At 40.9% G+C, this 15,056-nt stretch overlaps 1 long non-coding RNA gene across 1 annotated transcript; it reads left to right on the top strand.

Moving 5' to 3' along the window:
- The first annotated feature begins 13,354 nt into the window (after positions 1-13,354).
- Positions 13,355-13,967, top strand: LOC121992598. Its single transcript, XR_006114958.1, has 2 exons — positions 13,355-13,479; positions 13,921-13,967. It is a non-coding gene; the product is annotated as an uncharacterized LOC121992598 (long non-coding RNA).
- The last annotated feature ends 1,089 nt before the right edge of the window (positions 13,968-15,056 follow it).

The following is a 15,056-nucleotide window of genomic DNA, read 5'->3' as shown; positions in this document are numbered from 1 at the left end:
CCCTAGCTGCTGCCATCTTTAGCCACCACCATTGGGTCGAGTCGTCGCATCCATCTTGCTTCTTATTCCGCTGCGCCTCTTGTGCTCCAAAAGTACCACGCCTCGTAAGAATCCGATCCGCGACAAAAATAGAATTTTACATATATCGATCCTATATTCCACGAGGGAATGTACATGTAATCTAGATCGAAAATAAAATTCTAGAAATCCTAGGGCTAATACAGCTCCTGCTATATTAGTAACATACAATCATGCACACACAAAATAATGCCCTTGACATGTCCAAGGGTCCAATCACATACAACATCTATAAGCCATAATAGTTGGAGCCTGCAACCACAAAGTTAGCACATCCTACTATTATCCGGCCTAAATTATGTATGACATGTGCATAACCTAATTTGAAAACCAAACACACAGAGGCAAACCCTAGCTCTGATACCAATTGTTGGTTAGTCCTAGAAAAACGTACCGGTTCCACTGTACAAAAATTTTTTGTACAAGTGTCGAACCTTTCCTTAAATAACCTATTGTGTTCTTTAGAAGTTAAATTAGGAATCGCAGACGAAACTTAACATCATTGATTCCAAATTTAACTTATCTGTTATTAATGGTTTAGATTTGAATCGCAAGCGGAACTTAACACTATTGATTCAAATCTACCTAAATTATTAATTTCATAAATATTAATTTCCAAAATTGGCTTCCAGGACTGCATGGCGAGACACATGGCCTTCTTGGATATGGGAGCAACCACCACCGCCTAGGCAAAGCCTTTAAGGAAAGCTAATATTTATTTCCTTAAATAACTCTAGGTTAACCAAAAAGAACAATCGAATCACAAATTCGAAAAAGAAGAAAACACAAACTCGAAAAACTATTTTGAAAACTCTAGAATCATATGCCTCTTGTGTTTGGTATTTCCAAAAATAACAATACAAAGAAAACTAGTATGATGCGGAAAACAATTACTAGTTATACCTTTCTTTGTAAGTAAAATTAACTCTTGATCTTCTACCGTATTCCTCTTCTTATCTCGGACGTTGTGTGGGAAACGATCTTCCGAGACGAGAACCACCAAGCTCCTTCTTCTCCAAGCTAGATTCGGCCACCATTAATTCTCCATGAGAAGTAAAGGTCCGACCACCACCACCAAGCTCCAAGGGATGCTAGAAACGAAGTCTTCTTTCTCTCCTTCTTCTCCTAGCTAGAACCGACCACCATGGACTTCCCTTAAGTTGATGCCGCCGGCCACAAAGGAGGAAGAGAAAAGAAGGAGAAGAGGAGACCCTAGGGCCGGCCACACCAAGGAAGAAAATAGAGGAAGAAAAGAATAGAGTCGTTAGCCATTAAGGCACCTCTACCCCCTCTTTTATAATCCTTGGTCTTGGCAAATAAGGACATTTTAATAAAAATTTCCTTAATTCTTTTGCCATGAAAATTAAGCATCTCGTGTTCGCCCCGAACACATAACTTAATTTCATCAATAATAATTCATTCCACTAAACAACTATTATTGAACTATCGCACTAATCCCAAATTATATTTTGGGCTCCTTCTTATTATGAGTGTGTTAGTCTCCCTATGTTTAAGATAATGAATGTCCACTAATTAAATGAGTTACTGACAACTCACTTAATTAATATCTTAGTACAAGAGTAGTACCACTCAACCTTATCGTCATGTCGGACTAAGTCCACCTGCAGGATTTAACATGACAATCCTTATGAGCTCCTCTTGGGGTCATTCTCAACCTAGATCACTAGGACACAGTTTCCTTCTATAATCAACAACACACACTATAAGTGATATTATTTCCCAACTTATCGGGTATTTTGATTTATCGAACTAAATCTCACCCTTTGATAAGTCAAAGAAATAAATATTAAATATATTTGCTTGTTATTATATTAGGATTAAGAGCACACACTTCCATAATAACTGAGATCTTTGTTCCTTTATAAAGTCAGTATAAAAAGAAACGACCTCTAATGGTCCTACTCAATACACTCTAAGTGTACTAGTGTAATTATATAGTTAAGATAAACTAATACTTAATTACACTACGACCTTCCAATGGTTTGTTCCTTTCCATCTTGGTCGTGAGCTACTGTTTATAATTTATAAAGAACCGATAACACAATCTTTTGTGTGTGACACCACACACTATGTTATCTACAATATAAATTAATTGAACATCTACATTTGGTATATAAATGTAGATACTTGACCAATGTGATTCTTATAAATGTTTAAACAAAAGCTAGGCTTTTAGTATACACTCCAACACGCACATGATCTTAAAACTCAGGACTGCGCATACCCGAAGGTTGTTCCATATAAACCTCCTCTGCAAGATGACCATTAAGAAACGCATTGTTTACATTAAGTTGGTGAAGACACCACCTTCGATTCACAGCCAAACTAAGAACAATGCGCATTGTTACTGGATTAATAACATGACTGAAAGTATCATAAAAGTCAACACCAGGGCACTGATGAAATCTCTTGTCAACAAGGCGAGCCTTATACAGATCAATTGAACCATTAGAATTACGCTTAATGCGAAACACACACTTATTACCCACAAGATTTTGGTCTGGCGAAGGTGGAACAAGAGTCCAAGTCTGATTACGAAGAAGAGCATTATACTCTTCATGCATGGCCTGTACCCAATTCGGATCTTTGAGCGTCTGCGTGACAGAGGAGGGTTCACAAGTTTGTGGAAGACCAGTATAAAGAAGATACTTTGGATTGGGTTTGTAGATGACATTTTTGGAGCGAGTTTGCATGGGATGTTGGTTTAGAGAAGCGAGAAAGGGAGAAAGAGTCGGTGGGCTAGAGGGTCGATTGCCACCAGCCAGCGTGGACGACCCAACAACAAGAGGTGATGATGGCAGAGATGATGGCGGCGATGATGACAGAGGTGAAGAAGTCATTTGCGGACGGCTACGGTTAGTGGCAGGTTGCGGCATCAGTGCTGGAGGGTCGCACAAGAGAACTGGTGCAGCAGAGAGCTCAGAGTCAGTGTTTATTACTGTGGAATCCAAGAAGGAGGTGATGGCAAATGGAAAAACATGCTCTGCAAGTTCGTTATGTCCCTATTACCTTTGATGAGCTATTCGAGCAACTCCTCAACTATGAAGCCCAGTTAAAAGTCTCAACACCATCTTCATCTTAGATGCCAATGACTGCTCTTGTGGCTCCAACAGGGAATTCTCGTAATTGGTATTGAAATAATCGTGGTGGTTGCTAGCATGTTCCGCCTATATCCCATCAGTCATGCATGTCTACTCCTGAGCTATCTACGCGTCCTCCTGCACATCTAGCTATATCCAGTCCCAATCGTTATCTTGGGCGCTGTCAGATTTGTGGTGTCCAAGGTCACTCTGCTCGCCAATGCGGTCATATGAGTGCCTCAATGCTTGATCTACTTTCGTCGGCTCCTTCGCGTGCTCCGCGTCCCACGTATAGAGCGCTGTTTACGCACACTACCGTTCATTATACACATTCGTCTGATTCTTGAGAATGGATTGTTGACTCTGGCGCCTCTCATCATGTCACCACTGATCTCGCTACTCTTTCGTTGCACGAGCCTTACTCTGGGAATGATAGCGTCGTCATTGGAGATGGTTCTAGACTACTTATTACACACACTGTTTCTTTCTCTTTCTCTACTCCATCTTTCCCTTTAGTTTTCTCCAATGTTTTATTTGTACCATCTATGTAAAAAAATTTAATTTCTATTGCAGCACTTTATGCTACTAATCATGTTACATTTCTTTTCTTTGATTCCTATTTTTAGGTGTTGGATTGTCGTACGGGAGCAACACTGGTCAGTGGGGTCCATAGAGATGATGTCTATTATTGGCCAAAATTTATGTCAACGCTATCATCGCCTTCTGCCTTTTCTATATCTGTCCCGTCATCTATTTCCATATGGCATAGTCGTTTAGGTCATCCGCCATTAAATGTTTTGCAACGTTTTTTTTATCCTTGGGTCTTTCGTTTCCTACGAATACTTTGTCTAATTTTTCATGCACTTCATGCAATATTAATAAGATTCATAAATTGTACTTTCATAAATCTAGTATTTCGCCGAGAATAAGGCCAAGGTGAGAGCCACTAGAATGAAGAGTAGCGGCAATGGAACCCCGAGTTGTCGGTGTCGAAATTGGTAGTAAAAGACGTCGACGTTAAATTGAAAGCAAAGGACATCTTGGACTTTTTTTAGACGATGAAAACCGCTAGGAATAAGGCCAAGGTGAGAGCCGCGAGAATAAAGAGTAGCGGCAATGAAAACCCGGGTTGTCGGTGCCGAAATTGGTAGTAAAAGACGTCGACGTTAAAATTAACAACAAAGGACGTCTTGGCCCTCCTTCCTCGCGAACAGATCCCTCCACCTCTGTTTCTACGAAATATCTCTGCGCGATCGAAGCATAAAAGCTGCGGAGAAGCAGCGGAACTAGGCGTTCTAGAGTTCCTACTTTGGATAGTATCCGGCGGAATGGTTTGGTCTTTGGATTCCAGCAAGCGCCGAGCTGATACCACCCCGCACTCGGCTCCCCCTCCTCCGGCAATGAAGTTGGAAGTGGAGGAACCCTTGGACGAGAAGCACGCACATCTCCACAAGAGGGTTAGGGACGTGAGCACTTCGTATGAGCAGGCTCTGTACAACAATGTGCTTGGGGAACCTGGACCGTTGGGTCTTCGCCCCAGGAAGAGTCCGTCTCTAGCTGATATGATTTAGATGATGCTCTCTCAGGCAAAGACAGGTAAAACTTTATGCTTCACTAGCTCGAAGGGCTCGGAAGTTGGTGAACAATAAGACTTCTCAGCTTCTTCGAGCTCATTGAGCAAAATCAAAGCTTTGAATTTTCCTTCCTTATTATTGAGGATTGGGACATGGGAGTGTGTGTCTAGATATGAAGGTGATTTAGTGGCAAAATGTTACCTCGCCAAACATAAACTTGTATGGGAAGTTCTCGAAGGTGGCTTCAAGAGCAAGATTGAGTTTTACTGCTCCGACATTACTGCAATTAAGGCATTATTTTTTGAAGGTAGCCATGGGACTTTGGATATTGTGTTAGCAATACCACCACTTTTCTTCTGAGCGACTGATCCTCAACCAAGGAAGCATACACTATGGCAAGCAACTCGAGATTTTACCAACAACCAAGCATACATACACAAGAGGCATCTACTTCAATGTCCCCATACCTTGTCGAGCAAGGATTTTGAGAAATTGATCGGTTGTGATCCTCATTTGAAGATACTTAGTTAGCAACCTGATATTATATTAGAATCGCCGTACTTTAATCCTTAGTACTCAGTTTTAGAAGATCAAAGTGATTCTAAAAGCCATATTAATGATGTTATTAAGGATTATTCTAAAACCACTTTCTCTGGTTTTTACGAACCTGGTCCCCCTTCATAAATCAATTATCATCTGATTCTCCTGTCTCTCTTGTGGTTCTCAACGTCAATGCTCAGGCACCGTTGAAACTCACCACTTCCAATTATTCTGCTTGGCGCTTACAGTTCACGTCTCTTCTATTCGGAAATGACTTACTGGGTTTTATTAATGACTCACGTCCCTGCCACCCTACGCAGATAATGTCTACAGATGTCACGCTCCCTCAGGCGAATCCTGATCATATTCTCTGGCTCCGCCAGGATCAACTTCTCCTCAATGCTATTATAGGTTTGATCTCTCCTACTCTTGTGCAATTTATTTCTTTATCAATTTCATCTAGAGATGCATGGCCACTAGAATGAAGAGTAGCGGCAATGGAACCCCGGGTTGTAGGTGTCGAAATTGGTAGTAAAAGACGTCGACGTTAAATTGACAGCAAAGGACATCTTGGACTTTTTTTCGACAACGAAAACCGCTAGGAATAAGGCCAAGGTGTAAGCCGCAAGAATAAAGAGTAGCGGCAATGAAACCCCTGGTTGTCGGTGCCGAAATTGGTAGTAAAAGACGTAAACGTTAAAATTAACATCAAAGGACGTCTTGGTCCTCCTTCCTCGCGAACTGATCCCTCCACCTCTGTTTCTACAAAATATCTCTGCGCGATCGAAGCATAAAAGCTGTAGAGAAGCAGCGGAACTAGGCGTTCTAGGGTTCCTACTTTGGATATCTTCCGGCAGAATGGTTTGGTCTTTGGATTCCAGCAAGCGCCGAACTGATTCCACCCCGCACTCGGCTCCCCCTCCTCCGGCAATGAAGTTGGAAAAGTGGAGGAACCCTTGGATGAGAAGCACGTACGTCTCCACAAGAGGGTTAGGGACGTGAGCACTTCGTATGAGCAGGCTCTGTACAACAATGTGCTTGGGGAACCTGGACCGTTGGGTCTTTGCCCCAGGAAGAGTCCGTCTCTAGCTGATATGATTTAGATGATGCTTTCTCAGGCAAAGACAGGTAAAACTTTATGCTTCACTATCTTGAAGGGCTCGGAAGTTGGTGAACAATCAGACTTCTCAGCTTCTTCGAGCTCATTGAGCAAAATCAAAGCTTTGAATTTTCCTTCCTCATTATTGAGGATTGGGACATGGGAATGTGTGTCTACATATGAAGGTGATTTAGTGGCAAAATGTTACCTCGCCAAACATATACTTGTATGGGAAGTTCTCGAAGGTGGCTTGAAGAGCAAGATTGAGTTTTACTGGTCTGACATTACTGCAATTAAGGCAGTATTTTTTGAAGGTAGCCATGGAACTTTGGATATTGTGTTAGCAAGACCACCTCTTTTCTTCTGAGCGACTGATCCTCAACCAAGGAAGCATACACTAATGCAAGCAACTCAAGATTTTACCAACGACCAAGCATGCATACACAAGAGGCATCTACTTCAATGTCCCCAGAACTTGTCGAGCAAGAATTTTGAGAAATTGATCGGTTGTGATCCTCATTTGAAGATACTTAGTTAGCAACTTGATATTATATTAGAATCACCGTACTTTAATCCTTAGTACTCAGTTTTAGAAGATCAAAGTGATTCTAAAAGCCATATTAATGATGTTATTAAGGATTATTCTAAAACTACTTTCTCTGGTTTTTACGAACCTGGTCCCCCTTCATAAATCAATTATCATCTGATTCTCCAGTCTCTCTTGTGGTTCTCAATGTCAATTCTCCGGCACCGTTGAAACTCACCACTTCCAATTATTCTGCTTGGCGCTTGCAGTTCACGTCTCTTCTATTCGGATATGACTTACAGTGTTTTAATAATGACTCACGTCCCTGCCACCCTACGCAGACAATGTCTACAGTTGCCACGCTCCCTCAGGCGAATCCTGATCATATTCTCTGGCTCCGCCAGGATCAACTTCTCCTCAATGCTATTATAGGTTTGATGTCTCCTACTCTTGTGCAATTTATTTCTTTATCAATTTCATCTAGAGATGCATGGCCACTAGAACGAAGAGTAGCGGCAATGAAACCCCGGGTTGTAGGTGTCGAATTTGGTAGTAAAAGTCGTCGACGTTAAATTGACAGCAATGGACATCTTGGACTTTTTTTAGACAACGAAAACCGCTAGGAATAAGGCCAAGGTGAGGACCGCGAGAATAAAGAGTAGCGGCAATGAAACCCCGGGTTGTCGGTGCCGAAATTGGTAGTAAAAGACGTCGACGTTAAAATTAAAAGCAAAGGACGTTTTGGTCCTCCTTCTTCGTGAACAGATCCCTCGACCTCTGTTTCTATGAAATATCTCTGCGTGATCGAAGCATCATAGCTGAGGAGAAGCAGCGGAACTAGGCGTTCTAGGGTTCCTACTTTGGATATCTTCCGGCGGAATGGTTTGGTCTTTGGATTCCAGCAAGCGCCGAGCTGATTCCACCCCGCACTCGGCTCCCCCTCCTCCGGCAATGAAGTTGGAAGTGGAGGAACCCTTGGACGAGAAGCACGTACATCTCCACAAGAGGGTTAGGGACGTGAGCACTTCGTATGAGCAGGCTCTGTACAACAATGTGCTTGGGGAACCTGGACCGTTGGGTATTCGCCCCAGGAAGAGTCCGTCTCTAGCTGATATGATTTAGTTGATGCTTTCTCAGGCAAAGACAGGTAAAACTTTATGCTTCACTAGCTCGAAGGGCTCGGAAGTTGGTGAACAATCAGACTTCTCATCTTCTTCGAGCTCATTGAGCAAAATCAAAGCTTTGAATTTTCATTCCTCATTATTGAGGATTGGGACATGCGAGTGTGTGTCTAGATATGAAGGTGATTTAGTGGCAAAATGTTACCTCGCCAAACATAAACTTGTATGGGAAGTTCTCGAAGGTGGCTTTTAGAGCAATATTGAGTTTTACTGGTCCGACATTACTGCAATTAAGGCAATATTTTTTGAAGGTAGCCATGGGACTTTGGATATTGTGTTAGCAAGACCACCTCTTTTGTTCTGAGCGACTGATCCTCAACCAAGGAAGCATACACTAATGCAAGCAACTCGAGATTTTACCAACGACCAAGCATACATACACAAGAGGCATCTACTTCAATGTCCCCAGACCTTGTCGAGCAAGAATTTTGAGAAATTGATCGGTTGTGATCCTCATTTGAAGATACTTAGTTAGCAACCTGATATTATATTAGAATCGCCGTACTTTAATCCTTAGTACTCAGTTTTAAAAGATCAAAGTGATTCTAAAAGCCATATTAATGATGTTATTAAGGATTATTCTAAAACTACTTTCTCTGGTTTTTACGAACCTGGTCCCCCTTCATAAACCAATTATCATCTGATTCTCCTGTCTCTCTTGTGGTTCTCAACGTCAATGCTCAGGCACCGTTGAAACTCACCACTTCCAATTATTCTGCTTGGCGCTTGCAGTTCACGTCTCTTCTATTCGGATATGACTTACAGGATTTTAATAATGACTCACGTCCCTGCCACCCTACACAGACAATGTCTACAGTTGTCACGCTCCCTCAGGCGAATCCTGATCATATTCTCTGGCTCCGCCAGGATCAACTTCTCGTCAATGCTATTATAGGTTTGATGTCTCCTACTCTTGTGCAATTTATTTCTTTATCAATTTCATCTAGAGATGCATGGCCACTAGAATGAAGAGTAGCGGCAATGAACCCCGGGTTGTAGGTGTCGAAATTGGTAGTAAAAGACGTCGACGTTAAATTGACAGCAATGGACATCTTGGACTTTTTTTAGACAACGAAAACCACTAGGAATAAGGCCAAGGTGAGGACCGCGAGAATAAAGAGTAGCGGCAATGAAACCCCGGGTTGTCGGTGCCGAAATTGGTAGTAAAAGACGTCGACGTTAAAATTAAAAGCAAAGGATGTTTTGGTCCTCCTTCTTCGCGAACAGATCCCTCGACCTCTGTTTCTACCAAATATCTCTGCGTGATCGAAGCATCAAAGCTGAGGAGAAGCAGCGGAACTAGGCGTTCTAGGGTTCCTACTTTGGATATCTTCCGGCGGAATGGTTTGGTCTTTGGATTCCAGCAAGCGCCGAGCTGATTCCACCCCGCACTCGGCTCCCCCTCCTCCGGCAATGAAGTTGGAAGTGGAGGAACCCTTGGACGAGAAGCACGTACATCTCCACAAGAGGGTTAGGGACGTGAGAACTTCGTATGAGCAGGCTCTGTACAACAATGTGCTTGGGGAACCTGGACCGTTGGGTATTCGCCCCAGGAAGAGTCCGTCTCTAGCTGATATGATTTAGATGATGCTTTCTCAGGAAAAGACAGGTAAAACTTTATGCTTCACTAGCTCGAAGGGCTCGGAAGTTGGTGAACAATCAGACTTCTCAGCTTCTTCGAGCTCATTGAGCAAAATTAAAGCTTTGAATTTTCCTTCCTCATTATTGAGGATTGGGACATGCGAGTGTGTGTCTAGATATGAAGGTGATTTAGTGGCAAAATGTTACCTCGCCAAATATAAACTTGTATGGGAGGTTCTCGAAGGTGGCTTTAAGAGCAATATTGAGTTTTACTGGTCCGACATTACTGCAATTAAGGCAATATTTTTTGAAGGTAGCCATGGGACTTTGCATATTGTGTTAGCAAGACCACCTCTTTTCTTCTGAGCGACTGATCCTCAACCAAGGAAGCATACACTAATGCAAGCAACTCGAGATTTTACCAACGACCAAGCATACATACACAAGAGGCATCTACTTCAATGTCCCCAGACCTTGTCGAGCAAGAATTTTGAGAAATTGATCGGTTGTGATCCTCATTTGAAGATACTTAGTTAGCAACCTGATATTATATTAGAATCGCCGTACTTTAATCCTTAGTACTCAGTTTTAAAAGATCAAAGTGATTCTAAAAGCCATATTAATGATGTTATTAAGGATTATTCTAAAACTACTTTCTCTGGTTTTTACGAACCTGGTCCCCCTTCATAAATCAATTATCATCTGATTCTCATGTCTCTCTTGTGGTTCTCAACGTCAATGCTCAGGCACCGTTGAAACTCACCACTTCCAATTATTCTGCTTGGCGCTTGCAGTTCACGTCTCTTCTATTCGGATATGACTTACAGGGTTTTAATAATGACTCACGTCCCTGCCACCCTACGCAGACAATGTCTACAGTTGCCACGCTCCCTCAGGCGAATCCTGATCATATTCTCTGGCTCCGCCAGGATCAACTTCTCCTCAATGCTTTTATAGGTTGATGTCTCCTACTCTTGTGCAATTTATTTCTTTATCAATTTCATCTAGAGATGCATGGCCACTAGAATGAAGAGTAGCGGCAATGAAACCCCGGGTTGTAGGTTTCGAAATTGGTAGTAAAAGACGTCGACGTTAAATTGACAGCAATGGACATCTTGGACTTTTTTTAGACAACGAAAACCGCTAGGAATAAGGCCAAGGTGAGGACCGCGAGAATAAAGAGTAGCGGCAATGAAACCCCGGGTTGTCGGTGCCGAAATTGGTAGTAAAAGACGTCGACGTTAAAATTAAAAGCAAAGGACGTTTTAGTCCTCCTTCTTCGCGAACAGATCCCTCGACCTCTGTTTCTACGAAATATCTCTGCGTGATCGAAGCATCAAAGCTGAGGAGAAGCAGCGGAACTAGGCGTTCTAGGGTTCCTACTTTGGATATCTTCCGGCGGAATGGTTTGGTCTTTGGATTCCAGCAAGCGCCGAGCTGATTCCACCCCGCACTCGTCTCCCCCTCCTCCGGCAATGAAGTTGGAAGTGGAGGAACCCTTGGACGAGAAGCACGTACATCTCCACAAGAGGGTTAGGGACGTGAGCACTTCGTATGAGCAGGCTCTGTACAACAATGTGCTTGGGGAACCTGGACCGTTGGGTATCACTACAACAAAATCGCTCATAGACATCGGTTTTCCACCGGTGTCTATTTGATTTTCGACCGATGTCTATGAAGCCGATGTTAAAAGTCTGGCATTTTAGACATCGGGTTAAAACCGGTGTAGTATCACTTAACGACACCGGTCTTCGAATCGGTTATTAACCGGTGTAGTATCACTTAACGACACCGTTTCATCAACGGTGTAAAACCGATGTAATATTGTATGTTAATAACACTAGTTTTGGCAGCGGTAAATGACCGATGTAATATTACTTTATAACACCGGTTTTACATCGGTGGAAAACCGATGTAATATGTATATTTTTTAACAGCACAGATTTGATTTTAAAACCGACAATAACAAAAACAAATACACAAATATTCACAAATTGTACAAATATTCTTCATTCAATAATATCCATAAAATACACAAATATTCACAAATTATATAAATAATCTTCTTACAACAATATCCATAAAATACCCAAACATTCTTTTTACATCAAAAGCTAGCTAATAGATATCAAAATCAAAGTATAACATTCTGTTAACACATCAAGGTACAACTGTCTCAAATGTAATCTTGCATGCATTCAGCCCACTCGAACCGCAATTCATCAATTTCAACTCTGGAGTACTTGAGATTTGTAAACTGTAAAAACACATAAATAATATATTAGTAAATCAAGACCAAAAATCATAGTTGAAAAAGTAATAAGAGCACCAGGTAACAAGATGACTAATTTGAATGCTTAAAAAGAGACCTATTCATCATTTATCTCAACCACATCAATGCTTACTTCAATGCTTGCAATAAGGATCTTCAGTGATTCACAAGGTATCAGAAAGTTGAATTTGCAGTTACAAATGAAGTAAAAGAATCATATTCAGCTGTCAAAAGATAACTAGGTCCATGCTCTTAGAGAGAACCATACAAAACAAAATGAAAGGTTTTGAACATAAAAAAAAAAAATGTTAGTCATGCCAAGACTGAGATCACTCATCTATCTATCATTTCAACCTAATAAATTAGTTACTTTGGTTTTACAAAGTCTCCCAATTGTGTAGGAAGATCACAGAAGAATATTCCTGATAAAAGTTAACTTTCTTTAGTAGAAACAACCAATAGCGCTATAACAAATCCAGGAACAGCAACCAACCATTAGTCACTAATATATGAAGAGATTGCAAATGGAAGTGAACTTAAAGAAACAAAAAGAGCAAATAAAAATCAACTAGACAGCAATGGATCCAACATAAAAAATTGTGCAAAAACTAATAAATAATAATAAGGGTTACAAATCACTCCTACACAATCAGCACTACACTTGCTTCCAACTAAGAGAGCCTATAATTAAACAATAAAAAATGTACCAATAATTCTCCTTTCTGATAAATAGCTGTAATAATAAATCAAAAGCATAGCATGTTGTGCTCATATAGCTAACAATAAAAGTGAAACAAAAAAAATATAGCTCTTGGGAATTAACTGACACGTATGGTAAACATGACCACCAAATCAAAGATGAAGTGTGTGAAAAATACCTTTGGTTTCTCTTCCTCCTTTGGTTTCAGTAGCTCTTCCTTTGAAATACCTTTCCCTGCAGAAAATAATTCAGTCACTCAGCAGTCAGAAACATGCAAATATAAAACTACAAAACCGGTAGAATCTGGGCTTCCAAATGTACATGAAAAAATTTCAAATTCAATGTTGTGTCAGAGAACTCAAACCTTTTGCATCACGATATACTGGTTCTGCACTTTTACCACTCAAACTAGGATCCAAGGATGCAAATCTGGGACAAAAAAACAAAGAATCACCTCCCGGACAACTTTCCTGTCAAGAAAAATACCCAAACACATATCAGACAAAGTGAAGCTCTGACTCACCTCCCGGACATGATGAAGTCCCTTCTCCAGCAACAGGGAGATGATGATGATGGCCAACTCAAAAATCGAGCAATCGACCTGTCTATCCGTGAGCTACGCCATAGGACTCAAAAATCGGCCCGGCGTCGAAGATAGAACCCTCAAACGCCATGCCTTTCTTAGGGTTAAATCGGCCGCCCATGTTCCTCGAGAGCAACAAGAAATGGAAATTCAAGCTAACATCTTTGCTTTTGGAGTAGTTTTACTGGAAATAATCAGTGGAAGACCTCCATATTGCAAGGAAAGAGGGTGTCTGATAAATTGGGTAAGATGCATATTTGAAAATATTTGATACTCAAAAATAGCATCAGCTTCTTGTAACAGATACTGAGGGCATAAACCCAAATTTGTTCTTATTTCCTACAAACTTCCGATAATCATTTGTTCCATGTAGTTTAGAAGCTTAATTCTCAACAAGCCCTCTAATCAGTTCATACAATAGTCAGGGTAAGTTAAAGGTTGTATTACCTCTATTTAGCTACCTTATCACATCCCAACTGAGGAAACCATAGCCTCACTGCAAATCACAAGTTTCTTTCAACATTATCTTCCCTTTGGAGATTCATTAGTTGGAAAAGACATAACATTGTTTGCCCTTTGGGTTCGCTAGTCTCAAGATATATCCTTCTTGATCCAACAGTTTGTGATTCATATTAGTAGATTCATGCTATATATCCACGGCTCATTGTTCTTCTATGTTATACAGGCCACAAAGTATCTTCAAAACCCAGAAGAGATAAGTAAACTAGTAGACCCTGAACTGAAAAACACAAAGTCAGAAGACCTCGTGGGTTACAGTTAGCCATGTGCATGAAGATGGGGGTCTAAAAGTGTATATCTGGTTAAGTAGGGTCATACTTGATGGTAGATGTACAAAAAAAAATTGGTTCTCAAAATTCAGAAAATACACTTAAACAATAAAAAAAAAACTTAGTTTAGAGTCACAAAATGAACCTTTTGCTATGAAACAGGAGCCCAACATTTAAACAATCAAAATAAGGATTAGTATTGATTACCCATTTATCTTAATAGGTTAGGTTAAATTCGAGTATCAATCCTTTAATCCTAAGGTTACCATTTAAGATAGCTTATCCAGCCACTCTACTCACTGCATCTCCTAATCTCTAATTCCTTTCTTCTTAGGCAATCATTTAGTCTCCAACTAGTATATGGTTTGTAACAAAAGCATAGCATTCGGTTTGTATAAAAAAAATCATTGTAACAAAAGCATAGCATCCGGTTTGTATCAAAAAATCATAGCAAGCACGAGTTTGTAAATCACGAATAAGTATTGGCAACATAATAGGCAATGAATGAGCCATATTGGAATTCAAGCAGGACAAATTGAACTTGAGATTAAGTATTGCATAAAGAAAGAATTGGATTTACCATATCCTTCCATAGAGATAATTTGTAAATCACCACCAAAATAGCGAGCATAGAGACGACTAATTGGAAGCCCATAACCATAACCAGCCATAATTACTCCATCTGAGCTTCCTTCATCGTTTTCCTCGAGTGGATTTTTAGCAGTGCTATAGAGATATGTGAAAATCTTTGGAAGACAACTTCTTGGTATGCCACCCCCTTCATCTGATATCTGAAATAATTGATAGCATATCAAGATCAGTATTCCAAAGCTAGAAAAACTAGATGATTGATCATGAGGCCCGTCGGCTCCAAACCACCATTTTCGAAAGACGACTTCTTGGACTTAGGCCTGTCGGAGACGGAGAGGGCGCCCAAGGAACAGAGGTGCTTGGTCTCGAGAATGGAGGTAGGGCTCATGGAGGACTCGTGGTCTGAGAATCCCTTGCAGGAGAAGCTCCTGAAGAGCCTCGG

This window comes from Zingiber officinale, chromosome 6B, assembly GCF_018446385.1.
Source record: "Zingiber officinale cultivar Zhangliang chromosome 6B, Zo_v1.1, whole genome shotgun sequence".
Classification (NCBI taxonomy): Eukaryota; Viridiplantae; Streptophyta; class Magnoliopsida; order Zingiberales; family Zingiberaceae; genus Zingiber; species Zingiber officinale.
Note: the sequence above shows the minus strand (reverse complement) of the source record. Positions and strands in the feature narration are given on the sequence as shown.